The sequence below is a fragment of the Sparus aurata genome, chromosome 6 (assembly GCF_900880675.1).
Source record: "Sparus aurata chromosome 6, fSpaAur1.1, whole genome shotgun sequence".
Lineage (NCBI taxonomy): Eukaryota > Metazoa > Chordata > Actinopteri > Spariformes > Sparidae > Sparus > Sparus aurata.
Window position 1 is genome coordinate 19,912,064 of NC_044192.1, and position 18,097 is coordinate 19,930,160.

The 18,097-nt window shown below is 41.4% G+C and overlaps 1 long non-coding RNA gene across 1 annotated transcript; it reads right to left on the minus strand.

Annotated features, from left to right (window-relative positions):
* Positions 1-1,949: 1,949 nt before the first annotated feature.
* Positions 1,950-2,879, minus strand: LOC115584138 (uncharacterized). The gene is made up of 4 exons (XR_003984487.1): positions 2,868-2,879; positions 2,743-2,759; positions 2,573-2,621; positions 1,950-2,199 (listed from the first exon to the last, which is right to left on the minus strand). It is a non-coding gene; the product is annotated as an uncharacterized LOC115584138 (long non-coding RNA).
* Between the last annotated feature and the right edge of the window lie 15,218 nt (positions 2,880-18,097).

Genomic DNA, 18,097 nt, shown 5'->3' on the forward strand with positions numbered 1-18,097 from the left:
AGTCCAGTGTGACTGAGTCTGTCTCTGTGATCACCGATGGATTCACTCTCAGTTTAGATGGATGAAGAGCTGAAAATTTAGAGGTGCACATACAATTTATTCACTTTCTTTATTATGGTAATATTGAGAAATTGTGATTTATTCATAAGTAAAGGAAGATATACTGAATTACCAAACTTTAAGGAAAAATATATTAAATCAAATTAAATACAGACTAACATAAACTGACTGACCTTGTGCTTGAATCTCATGAAAGGAGTCTGTTGAAAATACAATGTGTTAACAATCGATATGATATGAATTCATTAATAACTTTAACAAAATGAAGAAAGACACCGAAACTCCACCAATTGCATAACATGACATTCAGAGATAGAAGTCTCAATCAACATATACTTCATTGATCCCAGTGATGAAATTAGCTTTGGCCTTGGCAGTTCTACAGTGAGTTTAGAAATAAACAGCACAGGGCAACAACAACATAGACAATAACAACACATACAATATAACAGAAGATTTGCTGTAACATGCCAATGTTGGTTATACATTATTGTCATGTTACTGATGTTTAAAAGTAGAAGAGGTTTCACTTACACATGAGGAGAAACAACAGGCGTCCAGACATGATGAAGCTGAATAATAAGACCGTCCAGAATCCTCCGAAGAAGATACGTGCCTGTGCTGCTGACCACACTTGTGTACTCGCTCTCAGAGCAAACCACAGCTAGCATCAGAAGTGACTTTATTAATAGTATTAATAGACAGGCCACAGAAACACACACACGACATCCTTTGTAAAGTACCTAGTGTAGCCTGTGTTTTATTAGATAGAGAGGCTGACCTTTGAAAACTATGAATAAACGTTTTCATGAATTCATTATTCTTTTTCTCACACATACAGTTGCTCTGTTTCAGCTTTTTCCTTTTCAGTGGAGACAATGCTTTAGTTTAAATACATTTTTGAAAACCACCATTTGCAGTTTCTGGCAGCTCTGAGTAAACATGCAGTTATGACAACAACACATTGTGCTCTTACATCTAGTTGGTAAAATGTTGTCTCAATGAATAATGTAAGGCTGGTTAACTTGATCTACTGTGAGGCTGTGGGTAAAGAAAAGCTAAACTTCTCCTCAGAAACTATGTGACTTTACCGTCTGCTTCTTTTGTTGGACAACGGAAAACTCAGCAAAGTGATGCATCACTTCACAATCTCTCATATCAATCCACCAATCTCAACCATCCTTAACATTCAAGGCAAAGTGCATCACATCATGTACTTCCTGATTTTCACTTAGAAAATAGAAAACAATATGATAGGTAAAATAACCAATAAGGAAATTAAGAATAAAATAATAAATCTCCCAATACTATCCGACAACAGTTTAAAGTGATCATTAAAATTGTATTTTATGAATATAATTGTTATTGATTTAGCTTCTTTGATGGGGTTCCATTTCATTGTATTGTTATGTGTTAAATGTGTTAAAGTTGGTTATCTTAATTTATGTATATGTGTGAGCCACTGTTATGTCCAAGGCTATTCTCTGTATTTTTCAGGTGATCAGAAACTCTTCCCCATTATTCCCTCCTGATCTCTGGCACCTGCTGGGAGGCCTTAAGAGCTCCAGGTAGCTCCACCCACTCTCTCTCACACACTGCAACTTTGACCTGCTGCAATGCCACCAGCCTCTATCTTTGATTTTCTTTGTTATCTATGGTTTGTCTTTTTTGTGCAATGAATGTTACACTTTGGCTGCATTGATTGTTGTTTGAATCCTGTGTTGCTTCCCAAGAGCCGGGGTCGTAACAGCCCCTCATCTTCTCTCAATAAACATAAACATAAACTTCAAATTTCAAAATAAATCAAAAAAAATTTATTAGTTGTATATTATTTATTATTTACAGCATTGCAACACAAACAGTAATACATGTTATATGCAGGCAGGACTTCGGTTTCTATCAATTCAATAGAGTTCAATTAAATCATTACACCATTCTAATCTCTGCTCCAGGCGATGCACATGTAGATAATGTACATATCAATTAACTGGCACATAAGAGGGCAAAGCAAAACAGTTGCAGGAAAAACATTTGTGTTAAAAATTATCTTGTACACTACAGTAAAAGAAAACAGTACAAGTGCTGTACACTGAATCTCTCAGGGCTGATGTAGCTGACTTCACTGCTGCTGATGTCACTCTAAAAAGAAATAAACACATGACTTAACTGATTCAGCTGATCATTGAGGTGTAAATGTTTGAATTATCAACGCAGAGAAGTTGCACATGCTCAGTTTCTGCCACATGTAGGGCTGCAATGGTAATAGTTTTTCACAATATGACAACCATCTCATACAATATCACTGTTACACTGTATTTGTACTTGATGTGGTTTATTTCATTAAAAGCTATAGCCTGACAAACATGGAACTTGCACCAACTTTAAATGTAATGACATGTTCTGTGTTATGTGTTCAACTTCTGACCACTTTTATGCATGTCAGCTAAAAGTGCAACAACAAGTAGTGAATCAACCTGTTGTCTCTACATTCAGGAAGAGAAAAGCAGCTCACCAGTGTTGCATTCATAGGTGATGATACTGTAGGTTGCATCAAAACCACCCTGCAAATCATTTGATAAAATGTTGGCAGGAAGAGAGATCAGCCTCAACTAAGACAAAATAATCACTGCAAGACAGTTTGGTAGAAGCAGTGGTTTTAACGTTTTTACTCTTTAAACTTACCAGATATTTCCTGTAACCTAAAACAGGAACCAAAGCACAACTTAACACATTATAGAAACATTCATGTATGAATAACACTGTCACATTAGCAAGATTGTTGTAGTTTCTGCACATAAGCAACAAACCTTTTGATTCACCAGTGATGTTTGCTTTTGGTCTGAGTTGAAAAAATAGAAAACCAGGTTTTGTAAAGAGTGAGTCTTCATTACAGAGGAAAGTAAAAGCACAGTAAAAAATTTCAGATAAGTATACCATATTACTCTCCCCAAATATGTCTGGAAAACATGGCTGAAAAGTATGAATCTTCTGCTTGGACAATATGGGCTGGATCCTGTCTGACCTGATTATTCTGCCAAGTCACTCATGTGAAAACCACCTTGCATCTTGTTCCAGCAACTCAAACCTCCACCCTCTTATGCATTTTTAGTTTAGTCAAATTGATGAATTTAGAAAGATATAGTTTGATGAAAGTTAACAGTGAAAAAGATGTCTTACCTTTTGGAATCACACTTTTCTAGAAAACGAAGAGACAAAAAAGATAAATCAGTTTTGTTCTCAGGATGCATCAATGATCCCCAAATAAATAGTGACATTGGATGAAGGAGTTATTCTTTTCTAAACTGTAAGCTGCCGTTTGATTGAATTACATGTAAATATATCCAGCACCTACAGCTGGGTCCTAGAATAGACAATCAACTAAACTTTATTGAGGATAACATTTTTTAATTCTTACCAAACTTGCTTCGGATAACGAGAAGTGCAAATCCAAGCGAGACGACGCCCACAGTCAGAACTACTTCAATCATCAATATCATCTTACCTGCATTAAGAGAAGAGTTGGGAAGCCCGGAGGGTCAAGTGAGAATAATAATTTTTTTTCTGGTGCTATTTTTTCATGTGTGTAACAGAGTGAAAATAAATCAAGATGTGAGGGCCGGCATCTAAATTTGAAGCACCGCCCTGTTAGGTAGGGTCAGAGGTAGCTCCCCGCCTTTATAAGGACAGGTGAGGGCAATTAGTGCCTCTTCGTTTGAGGCCTGGTTGTGTGGCAGGATTGCTGTGTCCATGCAGTTGTGGTGTGACTGTCCTGAGTGATCCAGATTGAGCATGCTCTGTAGCCCTGTGCTGAAGAAGCAAAGATTCAGCTCTCCCCTTTGACAGAGTAGAGCCTTTCAACTATTGTGTTGCTATTCAACAGAGCTCCATCTTGAACAAGATTTAAGGCCAGACAGCTGCTTTGCCTGAACCAGTTTGCTAAGGCTGGTCCCTACAGACAGTACAGCTGAAATTATTTGTAGAGGGTCAAATATCATCTCTTTATACTGTTGACCGCATTAATACTGAATACCTGTGAAACTGAACCAACTGAATCTCATTGTATTTTATGTCTTTTTTTGATTAGGCAGTGGGACGACCTGTGGGGAGTAGTTGTGGGATATGCACCTCTCCTTGCATGCAGTGTGGTATGTTTAAAGGGTAGTGGTCACTTCACTGGTTGTTGTTGGTTTTCTTGCCGTGTAAGTTGTAGTGTTTGCAGTGGTCAGTGTGCGCACAAGGTGGTTCCTATTGGGGTCTGCGATAGAATCTCCCCGCAGTAAGTGCCCTGTCCTGCCTATTTCTTGCAACCGTTTATCCTTTTAATGTATTTAAATGTTAATGTGAAGCAGTTGCTATTTATACTAGTTTTGACTTTTAAGATTGTGGAATAAAATAATTTGGACTAGTCTTATGACTTTTCTCTTTTCTTTTTCAGGTCTTTCGCCAGTATAAATTACCTTTTTAAATAAACCTTATTTGAGAGCTGAATGCACGTCTCCCGCTCTTCTTGAACCCTTTAAGAGTTGTGTCAACGCTCAGATGGTTGGTGTTTAGGGCTGGTGTAAGTGTAGTCTGTGCATCTGTCCCTTTTGTAACCTGGGTGGGGTCACAAAGAGAATACTTTTTTTCATGTGTCAAGCTGAGTGAAAAAAAAAATTGACAAGAGACAACAAATTTGCTGTGTGTGTGAAACTCATGAACATTTTTTTAAAAATAGGAAATAAATGCACATTTTTAGGGCCTGGGCAGGTCTTGACCTGCGAGGTCCCTTTTTTTGTCCCAAATGATCGCATTTTTCACTGCCTGAACATACCCCAAAACTCACCAAACTTGGAATATACGTCACACCTCCTGAAAAATGTCATAATCTATTGACGTCCTCAATTTCCACCACTAGGTGGCGCTATGGTCAAGGAAAGTGTGTTTTGGCTTACAACTCGAATATACTTTCGCACATTCAAAAACCTTATATCCACGCGTTCACTGAATTGTGCTGAATCTCGTGATATAGGCCACGGCCATTTCCGCCTTCTTTTTTTCCCGCAAATTCACGAAATGTCACAAACCTACTTTTTCGAATTCCTCCCAGGCAAAATCACCGACTTGCACCAAACTTTGCACACAGCATCTGTGGACTCTCCTGACAAAAACGTATTAAAATAATTTTGATATTCCAAACAATACTCAAGTTATTAAATAACATTTTCCTGTACATTTTGCTTAAAACACAAAGTTTTGCCATATCTCCACATTGTTCCTTCCGAATGACATGAAACTCAGGCGATTACTTCCCCATGAGCCCCTGAAGCTCTGTGCAAAGTTTTGGCGGATGATCACTAGGTGGCGGTGTTTAAATTGAAGTATTTTATATCTCCACATCGGTTGGTCGGATTAAGAAGTAACTTAGTAGAATCTTTGCCAATGCCCTATTGAGGACAGTTGACAACTAGGTGGCACTCTGTTGGCAGTCTTATTTTGATGCCTCGAAATATGTGCCGGGACCCTATTTCTAATGTTGCTGAAGTTTGGTGCTGTTCTGAGCATTTTTGTGGCTTTTTGATGGCAGTTTTATATTTGGACCATTTACTGCAGTGTATTGTTGTCGTGCGGTCGTTTCTGAGGATGCTAAAACTACGTTAGCTAGCGGTCTGCAAACTTTATCTCTCGAGAGGGAGTCTAACACAGTTTCACGGTGTGTTAGACCATGGATTAAACTTACACCGGAATATCCCCTTAATTGTGCCTCGTGTAATGCAAGGCCCAACACAGTCACGTTGTCAGCATCAACAAATGACAACGTTAATGTAGGAATTAATAACAAATAACACATTTTCCAACCTCCATCTCAGACACATACAACCTGTTTTCTGTGCCTGAAATATGCACTTTGTTCATCTTCCTCTTGGTTGTGGTGATTCACTGTTCACTGTAGACACCCATTGATGAGAAGGATGCTAATACACAGTATTCAACCTGTGACAATGACGGCTGATTAGCGCCAAGTATCACATATTCCTCGACAGCCATGTTGCATATCCTGCTAACATATACTGTAATAGATACATCCTGTGTTATTTTTTTTTCACTCTGTTACACACATGAAAAAATACAAATGTTTAAGGGCTTAGAAAATGAAGCACCAGAAAAAGTCAGGGCTTCTACAGAGTAAGCCATTATCAACTGTCTAGTGTTAATATAACACATTTAAAGACATGCAAAAATCTGTCTACAACCACAGCAGTGCAGAGCTAACACAGAAACAAGACTACAAATCTTGATCCCTGCCAAATCTACCTGTCATTTCATCACCAGATTCTGGATTCAGAGGTTTCATACTGGTATCTATTTCTTAAAGGCACAAATAACCTGTTAACATTAAAACTACATCCTGGCTTCCTTTGTAGCAGGAGTACAAATGTTAGGCAGCACATTGTTGTCTTGTGCTGCTTGAAAACTTTACTTCAACAATGTGTGCTACCATCTGGACGGGAAGTCTAACTTCCCATACACACAAGCAACTGTATATCCATCACATGCTATGAGTGTAACTAATCAGCTACCATCATATAAGTATGTACTGTGACTGACATTCAGGATAATATCTTTTTATATTCATGTGAAATGTTTTACTATATTGTACAAATCCAAATGTTTTAAAGGAGTCATCACCCGGAAATCGCAATTTCTCTCGTTAAATCATGCATATTGGTGTTGGACCTCTGTTGAAACTTGCCTGAAAAGCTGGAGTTTGAAAGTGGCTTATTTTTTTCGCTTTGGCTCTTTTTCTGAACAGGAATAGCGCACAATAGTGCGCGTTCCTAAAGCACGAGACTTTGACTCTGCTCCTGTGGTGACGTTACCACAGGAGGCTACTTGCACATGCATCGGCTCACAGCCGTCCTCAGCCAGAGTGAGCACGCCGAATCTGCTTATTTCTCTGTCATTTTCACGCCATACATCGTCACCGCCAGCATTTAAACTCAGTGTGAAAAGTAAGACGGAAAAAAAAAGAATTTACCATTCAGAGACATCCTGCTGTAAACGTGTCTCTTCCACCGTCGCTGCCTCTTCACTCTCCCGTTCGGTTTCCGACTCTGGCTCGTACATAAATGCCTGAATTCCGTAAGGTTCGTCATTTAGTGTGTGCGCCATAACAGGGGGCTGTTTATGTTTTGGAGTCTGTGTGTGCATGCAGGCTCGCCCCCCATTCCGGCTCCGTCCTTCCTGCGGCCAATCAACGCGCGCCTTATTACATATTAATACAATGCACATCCGGACCGGTCAAAACCTCGCGCATAATCTCGCGTGAGAAAGTCGCGGTATGACAAAGTGTCAGAACAAGCTCTATGTTTGATTTTTTTTTTTTTTTTTTTTCTAATAAGTTTTAAGAATTGATCTAAAGCGATCCAAGAGGGACTGGATATGTAAAAAACCAGGCTATGACTCCTTTAATCAGTCAGTTTGAATCATTAAGAACCTGAATAATTATGTCACCTGATGTTGGATTCACTGATGTTGGATTCACTGATGTTGGATTCACTGGTGCTGGATTCATTGATGTTGGATTCACTGATGTTGGATTCACTGGTGCTGGATTCACTGATGTTGGATTCACTGGTGCTGGATTCACTGATGTTGGATTCACTGGTGCTGGATTCACTGGTGCTGGATTCACTGTTGTTTGGGAAGTAGAGATGGAACCACCAGTATGACTTGGCCTATCAACAGGCCAACCTGGTGGAACAACACTAGTACATTTGAACATACCAAATACACTGAAACATCTGGAAAAAAACCCACTTGAAATGTCTCTTTTTTTATTACCTGATGTTGGTTTAACAGGAGGGGAAACACCAGTCTGACCTGGAGAGTAAGAAAACGACAGACCTTTAAAAAATGTTCAAACTGTTCATACTGATGTGATTCATAATGATGTTCTGGACTTCTACCTTGATATATAAAATATCCTACCTGTGGTCATTCTTAATGTTGGTGTCTTTCTCCACAATATCTACATCAAGAGAATGTAAATTATTTCCCATGTGTACAAATGAATAAATATGTAGGTAGCCAACTGTATATGTATCTGTTTATGGAGATGTTTCACAGTTTGATGTTAAATTTGTAACAGAATCTGGGGTGCTGTCAAGCAATAATGTACTGTAAGTCTAATATACCATATATATGTAATTTGTCACATTCATTAAAGTCATCGTAGCAAATGTATTAATATTTCTCTGACTTACCAGTCAAGCTGTATCGATCACTACGAGCAGACAGAGAGTTGGGTTCTCTTCCCAAACTATAATCACAGGTGGCATCACTTTGTTGAACTGAATGTAGACGTCTCAGCAAAACATCAGTTGTGACAGTAAACTGACAGAACCACTGATTTGTTATTGTGTTTCTTTCACTCCAGATGGTTGTTGTTAGAACTGGATCACTGGATTCTCCAAAGTACAGGTTACATCTTGTGTCATGATTAGCAGACCCAGGCAGAGAGCAAGTAAAGTGAACATCTACACCAGGAAGGTGTTGAAGACTCAGTTGTGCTTTTTCATCTATAAAAGAGATCAATAAAAAGTCATTATACTACTACTCTACTATCAAGTACACTTCAAACGACTCTTTCAAACAGTGCTGACATTTTAAGAAGTCCTACTGTTATAAAATGCACAAAAATCATGTTTAACAAACAAAATGATAATAATGTGTGTAGTCTAATGTGAGTCTGTAATTTGTAATACAAAGAAAGTTTAAAAATGTATTATTGATCAGAGTAACACATATTCTGACATTTATAAAAAACTAATAAAAAGAATAGCTGTATCACCTTCACCCACAAGTGAATATTTTAATGGAACTGGAGGTTGTTGAATCTGTGTTTCCCTATCAATTTTGGGTTGTTAAGACAAGTTCACACATGAAATATTGCACCATTTTGTAACATGATACAATAATATCAGTAGAAACAGTCACTCACTTTGAGTTTGGATGGAGATGGAGGCTGTGTCACTGTGTGGAGATGCTGATTTTTTCTCTCCAAGCTTTACAATATAAAAACATTTGACTTTAACCTCAGCAGGTGAACTTTGACTTGACATCTTCAGCAGCTCAGTTCCTGTCAGTGTCTTCAGACAAGAGAATTCTCTGACAGTTCTTCCATTTACAGTGTAGAAATGACACTGAGACACAGAAACAGATGGAGGAGTCTGACAGTCCAGTGTGACTGAGTCTGTCTCTGTGGTCACTGGTGGATTCACTGTTAGTTTAGGTGGAAGAGATTCTGAAAAAGTATATGTTGGATTGAATGAATGAAAATTTAATTCATTTAGAAAATATCTGATGATAAATTCAGAACTGTATAGAATGTCTGCAGGCTGCATTTTTTATTATTTCCAAGACATTTCTGATGACAAATTACAGTGGCAGAGGATGCCCATTGAAAAACATCTAACACTTTCTCTAGAGACACAATTTCAATGTTGAGCCACTTTTTTATTTCTGATCATACTGTAGAAAGATGTCCTCAAAGTTATCCATTGCAGTTGTTTGTACTCACTGGTTATAGAGATGGAGGCTGCGTCACTGTGTGGAGATGGAGAATGTTTCTTGCCAAGCTTTACAATGTAATAACTTCTGACTTTGCCCTCAGCAGGGGCACTTTGACTTGACATCTCTAGCAGTTCCATTCCTGTCAATGTCTTCACACAAGAGAATTCTCTGATACTGACTCTACTTAAAGCGTAGAAATAACACTGTGACACAGAAACAGATGGAGTCTGACAGTCCAGTGTGACTGAGTCTGTCTCTGTGATCACCGATGGATTCACTCTCAGTTTAGATGGAAGAAGAGCTGAAAATTTAGAGTATATTCATATGTTAATATCACATACTTAATAGTGTTAGAAAATAATTACATTCATAACAGACTCCAATCAGTTTCCCATACTGTGATAGCAGCACAGCCGGACATGACAGACTGACGTATCAGACTGACCTTGTGTTTGAATCCCGTGAAGGGAACCTGCTGAAATGTGTTAAAAATAGACGGGATATTAATTATTTGATAACTTCACAGAATGTAGAATGTTTAGAGACAAACAGAAAAACATAACTTAGGTGTTGTAAAAAATGCTGTTACACACAGATGACATTACATATCAATGGCATGAATGTCAGTTTTAACTTGGATGATAAATAACGAAACAAACAAAAAGGTTTAACTCAAACATTATGATGACAAACAACAGGTGTCCAGTCATGATAAAGCTGAATAGTGAGACTGTCCAGAGTCCTCTGAAGAAGATACGTGTGTCTGACTCTGACTTACTATAAATTCCCTTTTTCAATTGTGAAATTTCTCTTAGTAAAACCACAGCTAGCGTCACAAATGAATTACATTAATAGACAGGCCACAGAAACACACAAAGTATCTGTGTTGGTGTTTTATTTAGATCGAAACAACCATCTGAAGGTTGCTTTTGTTTTTATGTAAGCAACAGAAACAGATCATTGTATCCAACAGCTGTTTCAGCTTTTATCCATATTAGCAGATATTCTTACTGGTACCTAATTCCTCGTACAAATCAATTTATTTCCATTTATTTAGGCTACACCTAGCTCTTTGGACAGAGATCTGCTCCAATAGTTTTCTTTTTCAGGGATATGCTGAAAAAGTTATGGTTAGTGTGTATATACATGAAATTCTGATATTTTCTAAGATGGAAAAAATCATGCGTAATATGTACAACATTGCAATCTTGTTCCTAGGCTTTATTCTTTCAACAGAAAGTCAAGATAGAAATGTTCAAGGTCAAGGGGGCTTCATTCACAGCTTCAATTCATGGCAGTTCTATTCAATGTCCTCACTTTTACTGACTCTTCCCAGTCAATGGTGGTGGAGATCAAACCTTTTGATACTGGAGTGGGCACTTTACCCTCTTCATACTTTCTCAAAACTTTTCCATTATGGTTCCTTCGGACTTAGACTACTGCTTCCGAGCCAGCTAACTTCTGGTTTTGCTATCTACTAACTTGAATAGATGAAGTTATTTAATTGTGTGGCTCTGCTAGACTTTCCAAATGGATTAGTGCAGGGTGATATCCTTTTGATTGTATCATAATGTGTTTTTTGTTTCAGAGTTGGTTTTAAATGTGTTTTCTGCGTCTTTGTGTACAAGTAAAGTACATGTGTGAATCACTCGTCTCAGCCCAGGCGTCAGGAGGTCAATTAGGGGGGCAATGCCCCCCGCCCGTGCCTCCTTGCCCCCCCATTGGCTGTCAGAGGGGTAATGATTTTTTTTCTGGGAGGAGTCATAATTTTTTTTGTGTGTCACCTTGTATTAATTCATATTCAGTTAACTGAAATCAGTAAAATTTAAAATACAAAAGAAATATTTTAATATACGTCTCGGCTTGTGTCACGTGACGCATGCGTGCTGCCGCAAGTGATGCACTGACGTCTGTTTACGTTAGGAAATCATTCGGATATCACGAAAAAACGAATATCACAAACAATAGGGAAATTCTTCCGACCACTGCCACCACAAACTAGCTTGCGGTAGCAACACAGAGGCACAAGTCCCCCCAGCAGAGCTGGAGCATGCCTTGAGGACAAGCCCGCTCAGATCATTTTGAAGAAGTTTCCCTCTCGCCTTTTCAATAGTCAGAAACGCTCATTTGTTGCCCTGTGGTACAACCATAGAGACTGGTTAGAATACAGTGTTAAAGCTGACGCTGCATTTTGTTTTGCATGTCGAAAGTTTGGGACTGTAGATGCTGTGTTCACGAAAACTCGCTATTGTGACTGGAAACACGCAGCAGAGAGAGGATTGCGCAAACATGAAGAGTGTAAAGAACACATGGAAAGTGTGGCAAAGTGGCGAGAGAGAGTGAAGAGGGCTGATTCAGGACAGGAGATTTCTACCCTTGTGAATGAAGAACAACTAGCCAGAAATTGGTACCACATCGGTGCTATTATCGACATGTTACAGTTCCTGGCCATAAACCGACTGCCTCTCAGAGGGAGTGTGGAAGCATTTAATTCTCAAGGTGATGCAAGCTGTGGACTTTTTTTGTCATTGTTTGAGTACTCTGTGAGTAAAGACCCAGAGCTTGAGAAGATACTGCAAACAATCCCACAAAATGCCAGATATACATCACATGACATACAAAATTAACAAATTAATATGAGTGATATTTTAACTGAAGAAATTGTACATGAAGTCAGTGATTCATGGTTTACCATTAAAGTTGATGGCACCCGAGACCCCACAGGCTGTGAAAACATTTCCATCGTGATCCGCTTTGTAGCAGAAGATTTGGAAGTTAGGGAGTGTTTACTGACTATTGCTACTGCAGATATGGGAGATGCCAAAACTCTTGCAAACACTATAATCACAGCTGTGCAGAGTTGATTTAAATACATCTAAAATTCTGAGTCAGGTGTATGACGGAGCATCTGTCATGTCCAGGAAGCATGGTGGGGTTCAGAAGATACTGCAGGACAGGCTCGCCAGAGAGATACACTACGTCCATTGTTTCAATCATCAGCTCCACCTAGTGGTGATAAATGCAATGTCGAGCGAGGGAGCAATAGAGGACTTTTTTGGAGTTTGTGGGTCTCTCTGGGGGTGGGGGAAGGTGGGGGGCAGGACGTGAAGGCCTATTTCCACTGGATATGTGTCCCTTGCATTACGTCTCCGTCACGCCAGCGGAGCTGATAGGTTTCACTTTCACTTTAGTCTATGTGTTACCCCCAATTTCCACTGGATACATCTTCACTGCGTTGCGTCTACGTCTAGCAGATAAGTTTCACTTTGGGTGTGCTGCGTATCTGCTCCGTCCCAGCTCCGGCAGTCTGGAGCCCTCCAGCACAGATACGCACGACTACTATTTCTAGCGGATGCCGGAGCACGACGCAGCAATTCAGCTGAATATAGTAACGAGCAGACAGGAAGTCAAGTGCCGAAATAACAAACAACATCCGGTTACTTTTCAAAATAAAACACTCCGTGTTGACACAAGTACACAAATCTAAAAAAAAAAGACAAACACAAGCTCTTCTGCTAATCCTTCGGTCGGGAACTATGGAGCAGGAAATATGACGATGCCTACTTAGACCTTGGGTGTGAACACGGTCGGAAATGAGGAAAGACCTGTTTGTGTTTTATGCCTAAATCTCTGGCAGCGGACAGCATGAAACCATTTTGACTGTATGCAGAATGCTGCAACTCATACAGTGGTTTATACAGATAAATAAATAAATATTATCAGGTTCTAAATTGTATTCAATTCGGGGGGGGGGGGGGGGGCGTGAAAACATTTCTGTCCTATGGGGGGGCATGACAAAAAATAATTGAGAACCGCTGAATTAAGCCATTACACCATTATAATGTCTGCCCTTGGAGATAATGATGTTAATTATGTAAATATCAATCAACCTGTACACATAAAAGCAAAGTGAGAAAGCAACATTTTTATTTCAAATGGTCTTTTGAGGGCTGTACATGGTTTCTCTCAGTGCTCAGTCTCTCTGTGCTTCTCTGAGCTGCTGTTTATGTCACCCTGTTAGAAAAAAGAAACACTTAAAGTCTGTTCGTTCGTTCGTTTTCTTTCGCTTTTTCCGTGAGGGTCGCAGGAATGTTTTATCCCTCCTTTTTCAGGGGGGGTTACTGGGGCCAAATCCAGTTAGCTTATGGGCAAAGGCCAGGGTACACCCTGGATGAGTCGCCAGCTCATCGCAGGACCCTTACTGATGGCAGAGGCTGCCACACTTAAAGTCTGTGTAAAGCAAATTCAGCCAATTTCTTCTAAAAACATTAAAAAGGTCATAAATGTATTTCCTTAAAACATGTAAAAAGCCATTCAACCATTTAGAATTTAATTTTGGAGCTAGGCTCGCAAACTGTGTTTCAAATTTTCTGTGTTCAGGATATAATGTGTGGGTCAGAATTCATGGCCGCGATTTGCATAAACCCGTCCCTGCTGCGGAAGTGGTATAAATACATTCAGCGCATTAACTTCGGTGGTTTTTCCACTCGCTCTCTTACAATAGTTTGCAGCTAGCTAACCAGTCAACCAGTCAGCTAAACAGTCATGTCTCCTCCACATCGCTCGTGCATCTTTCCCGGATGCCACAGTGTGCAGGGTAACGGCGCTGTTAGCTTATTTAAGTTTCCTAAGGACAACAACGTAAGGAAACGGTGGAACGATTTTGTCAAGAGGAGCTACTGTGTAAAATCACCACCATCACCCATCTCTGCAGTGTCCACCTCACCCCCGATAGTTACAGCAACTGTCACCAGGTAAAGTCTGGATATCTGAAGAGTCCGTTGACGCTGGTCAGTGGGGCCGAACCGACCCTCTCCGTCCCCGGCTTGCATCCTCCCGTCCCGCCGACAGCGCATGCTCTAGTGTTGTGTTGGTGGCGAACATGTCGTTCGAACGAACAAATCTTTTGAGTGAACAAAGTGAACGGAATCACTTCATGTACTGATTCGTTCCTTTCTCAGTTCAGTTGAGCTCAGCCAGGAGCATGCCGGCCGGGAGTGGACCTGCCGTGACTCACACAGAGAACTGTGAGGACGTGATTCACGTTTGCGCTTTGATTCGTTCATGATATGCAAACCTCCTGCACACAGAGAACTGTCGCTGAGGACGTCATTCTCGTTCAGGTACTGTGCTGAAAGTGGCGCTGTGTCACTCACTCACTCACTCAGGGCAGAGGAGTTGATTCACGTTCAGTAACCGTACTGCTAAAATTAGCGCTGTGTTGCTCACATCCGTGTAGCATCATGTTAAGTGATTTTATTGCACAGTAAAAGTCACTCAGGTTCACGTCTTCAGCAGGTTGTTCACTGACGTTCACGCTGATTCAGTGACAGGTCGTTCGCGAACGAGGGACGCCAGGACGTGAATCACGTTCGCGTTGTCACTCACTCATGATTCGCGTCGCTGAGGACGTGATTCTCGTTCACGTACTGTGCTGAAAGTGGCGCTGTGTCACTCACTCACTCACTCAGGGCAGAGGAGTTGATTCACGGTCAGTAACCTTACTGCTAAAATTAGCGCCGTGTTGCTAACATCAGTGTAGCATCATGTTAATTGTTTTTACTGTGCACAGAGGACACTTTCACTGTGTAATAATTTTAGTGCATGTATACCACTCAAAGCAGCGCTGCGTCTCCGCACGAATGAACGAATCTTTTGAACAAATCATTTTAATGAACGGATTTTAGAGATTCAGTACAGTAAAAATAACTGCCGTTCCCATCACTAATGCTTTCATCCCTGCGACTGTCCTGCCGACAACAAGTGCTCTCATCCGGCATTACGTGCCCGCCAGAGAGTGTCAGTAGAGTTTAGAGTCTCTGCCCGAGGCCGATATTTCCCGTCAATATCCTCAGGCCGGGTCATGCCGGCCCTTGATCAAGCATTTGTGTGTGTGTGTGTGTTTTTTTTTTTTTAATAGCTCAAAATAATGACTGTATTTGAGAGACAGCAAGCTCAATTTGCGGCAGCGGCACCCAGCTTCGGCATCTCTGGTGGCACCCCCAGATGCCGCAGCTAGGTGCCGCTAGCAGTCGCGGCAGGTGCCGCTGCATGCCAGAAGGTGCCGATGCATGCCAGGAGGTGCCAGACATTGTTTTTGGTTCCTCTCTGTTTCCTGAATATACCCGTACGTGTGTGAATGTGTAAATGAGGCATTAACTTATAGCACTTTGTAGAAGGCGCTTTATAAAGTTCACTCCATTGACTTGTGTTAGTTCACGGGGCGGAGCTGCCACATCCAATATGGCGGCGACGTCGACGTACGGTCCAACACTGAATGAGGCGTCTATGTATTTGTCTATGCTGGATGCGGTCCAAGAGCGGAGTCTGTACGGGAAGCAGCCTCACGCTGGAGGCAGCCAGACCCTCTCGTCTCGCCTATACAGCGGCATAAGCAGTGACATCTCCCCCCAACAGCTGCATCTGCCGCGACATCCCTCCTGGCACTCCTAGATGCCACGGCAGATGTCACGAGTAGCGGCACAAGCAGTGGCACCTCTCGGCACGCAGTGGCAAAAGCACTGGCACCTCCCGGCATGCAGTGGCACAAGCACTGGCACCTCCCGGCACGCAGTGGCACCTCCACCAAACAGCAGCTTCTGCCGCGACATCTCGCCCAAACAGCGGCATTTGCCGCGACATGTGCCGCGACATCCCTCCTGGCACTCCTGGATGCCACGGCAGATGTCACAGGTAGCGGCACAAGCAGTGGCACCTCTCGGCACGCAGTGGCAAAAGCACTGGCACCTCCCGGCATGCAGTGGCACAAGCACTGGCACCTCCCGGCACGCAGTGGCACCTCCCGGCATCCAGTGGCACCTCCCGGCATGCAGCAGCACCTCCCGGCATGCAGCAGCACCTGCATGCCGGGAGGTGCCGAAAGGGCTCGGGTCGGGTCGGGTCGGGTCGGCTCGGGTCGGGTCGGGTCGGGTCGGGCTTGATTTTTTTGGGCCAGATCTGAGCTCTAAGTGTAAGTGTGTGCTTATGTATGTTATAAATAATGTACATTTGGGCAATTAAATGCATTTTGCTGAAGGTGCAAATCCTGAAAGTGATTTTACATCGTGCATCCTGTCATGCCCATGTAATGTTAGCAAATGTTATTGCATTTAATCATGACGTGATTTGGCCTCATTCCCTGAGCGGAGTCCATCTGACAGCACAGTGATAATCTACAGGTAATATTTTATGTGCACCAATATAGCTATGACAAGGAATTATATGTAGACTGGGGTTTTACGTTTGTGTGTAATGTAAAACATGGACTGTGAGGAATGAGGCTGAGCACTATCAGTGTCTGACTCAGAGTCAGTTTCTGGCTCTGATGGCTCAAACAGGTCGGGCTGGGTCAGTCCGATGACGCTGCTAGCTTCCATTGTAACTGTAGGTTGCGTCAGTGTTGCCAACTCATTTCCAATGAAAGTAGCTAGGACTAGCTCCGAAATCGCTAAAAGTCGCCAGATGACGTCATACGCGCATTTACATATTGATGACGTAATCACTTACCAATTTCCATAATACTTAACTGGTTGTGTCTCATGCAGTGAGGGGGAGATTATTTTAAGCAAATGATTGATAGAGAAATCTTTACCAAATAATGACACTACAACTCACTACAGGGACAAATATATTTGAAGTGAAAACAGTAAAGGGAGGGAAAATATCAAACGAACTATGCGCATTTTTACAAGATAGAGGAACATCCTAATCTGCAGAAAGGGTGAGAGAGAAGATCAAACGTGATCTAGACTCAGCAGCTTAAGGTTATCACTGGTAAAGTACCAGTGGAACCGCGAAAGAAGTCGGAGAATTAACCGATCAAAACAGAGTAAACGGCAGCTATCGGGTCTCAAATCCACAGAGCGAGCGGCCGCGGCGTCCGCTCCTGCCTGCCCCAGCTGGCCCTCACACACTGGCCTGCCGCCTGCGCAGCCGCACGGGAGGGGAGGGACCCTGGCGCTGCTGCAGAGGAGTAGTTGACTGCGATGACTCTGAGCAGTATGTGAATTACAATATAATATATTTCTCGCCTTTCCCCTGATGATCTGAATAAGTCGCTAAATTTGTCGCTAATCACTTTTTAGAAATTAAGTCACTAAGAGGGTCTGAAAAGTCGCTAAATCTAGCGATAAAGTCGCTAAGTTGGCAAAAACACTTTTTTAATCTTTCAAATTTGGCTCAGTGGTCAATGACACATGTTTCTGTGGTGTGACAAACTCATAACACAGATTTATTTCTGCTTTACACGGACTTTAACTGCTCTGAGTGACGCATAGATATTTGCTAAAATTATGCATTCATCAAGATGTCAAAGTTGCATATAAATATTTTCCACAAAGTACACACATTTCCATTACCCTATTTGTAATGTTATGTGATGCCTGTTCAAGTTCTGGCCATTTTCACTGCATTTCAGCAGAAAGTGCGCCACCAAGTGGCAAATCAGCCTCCCTTATAGTTTAATACTACATTCAGGAAGAGA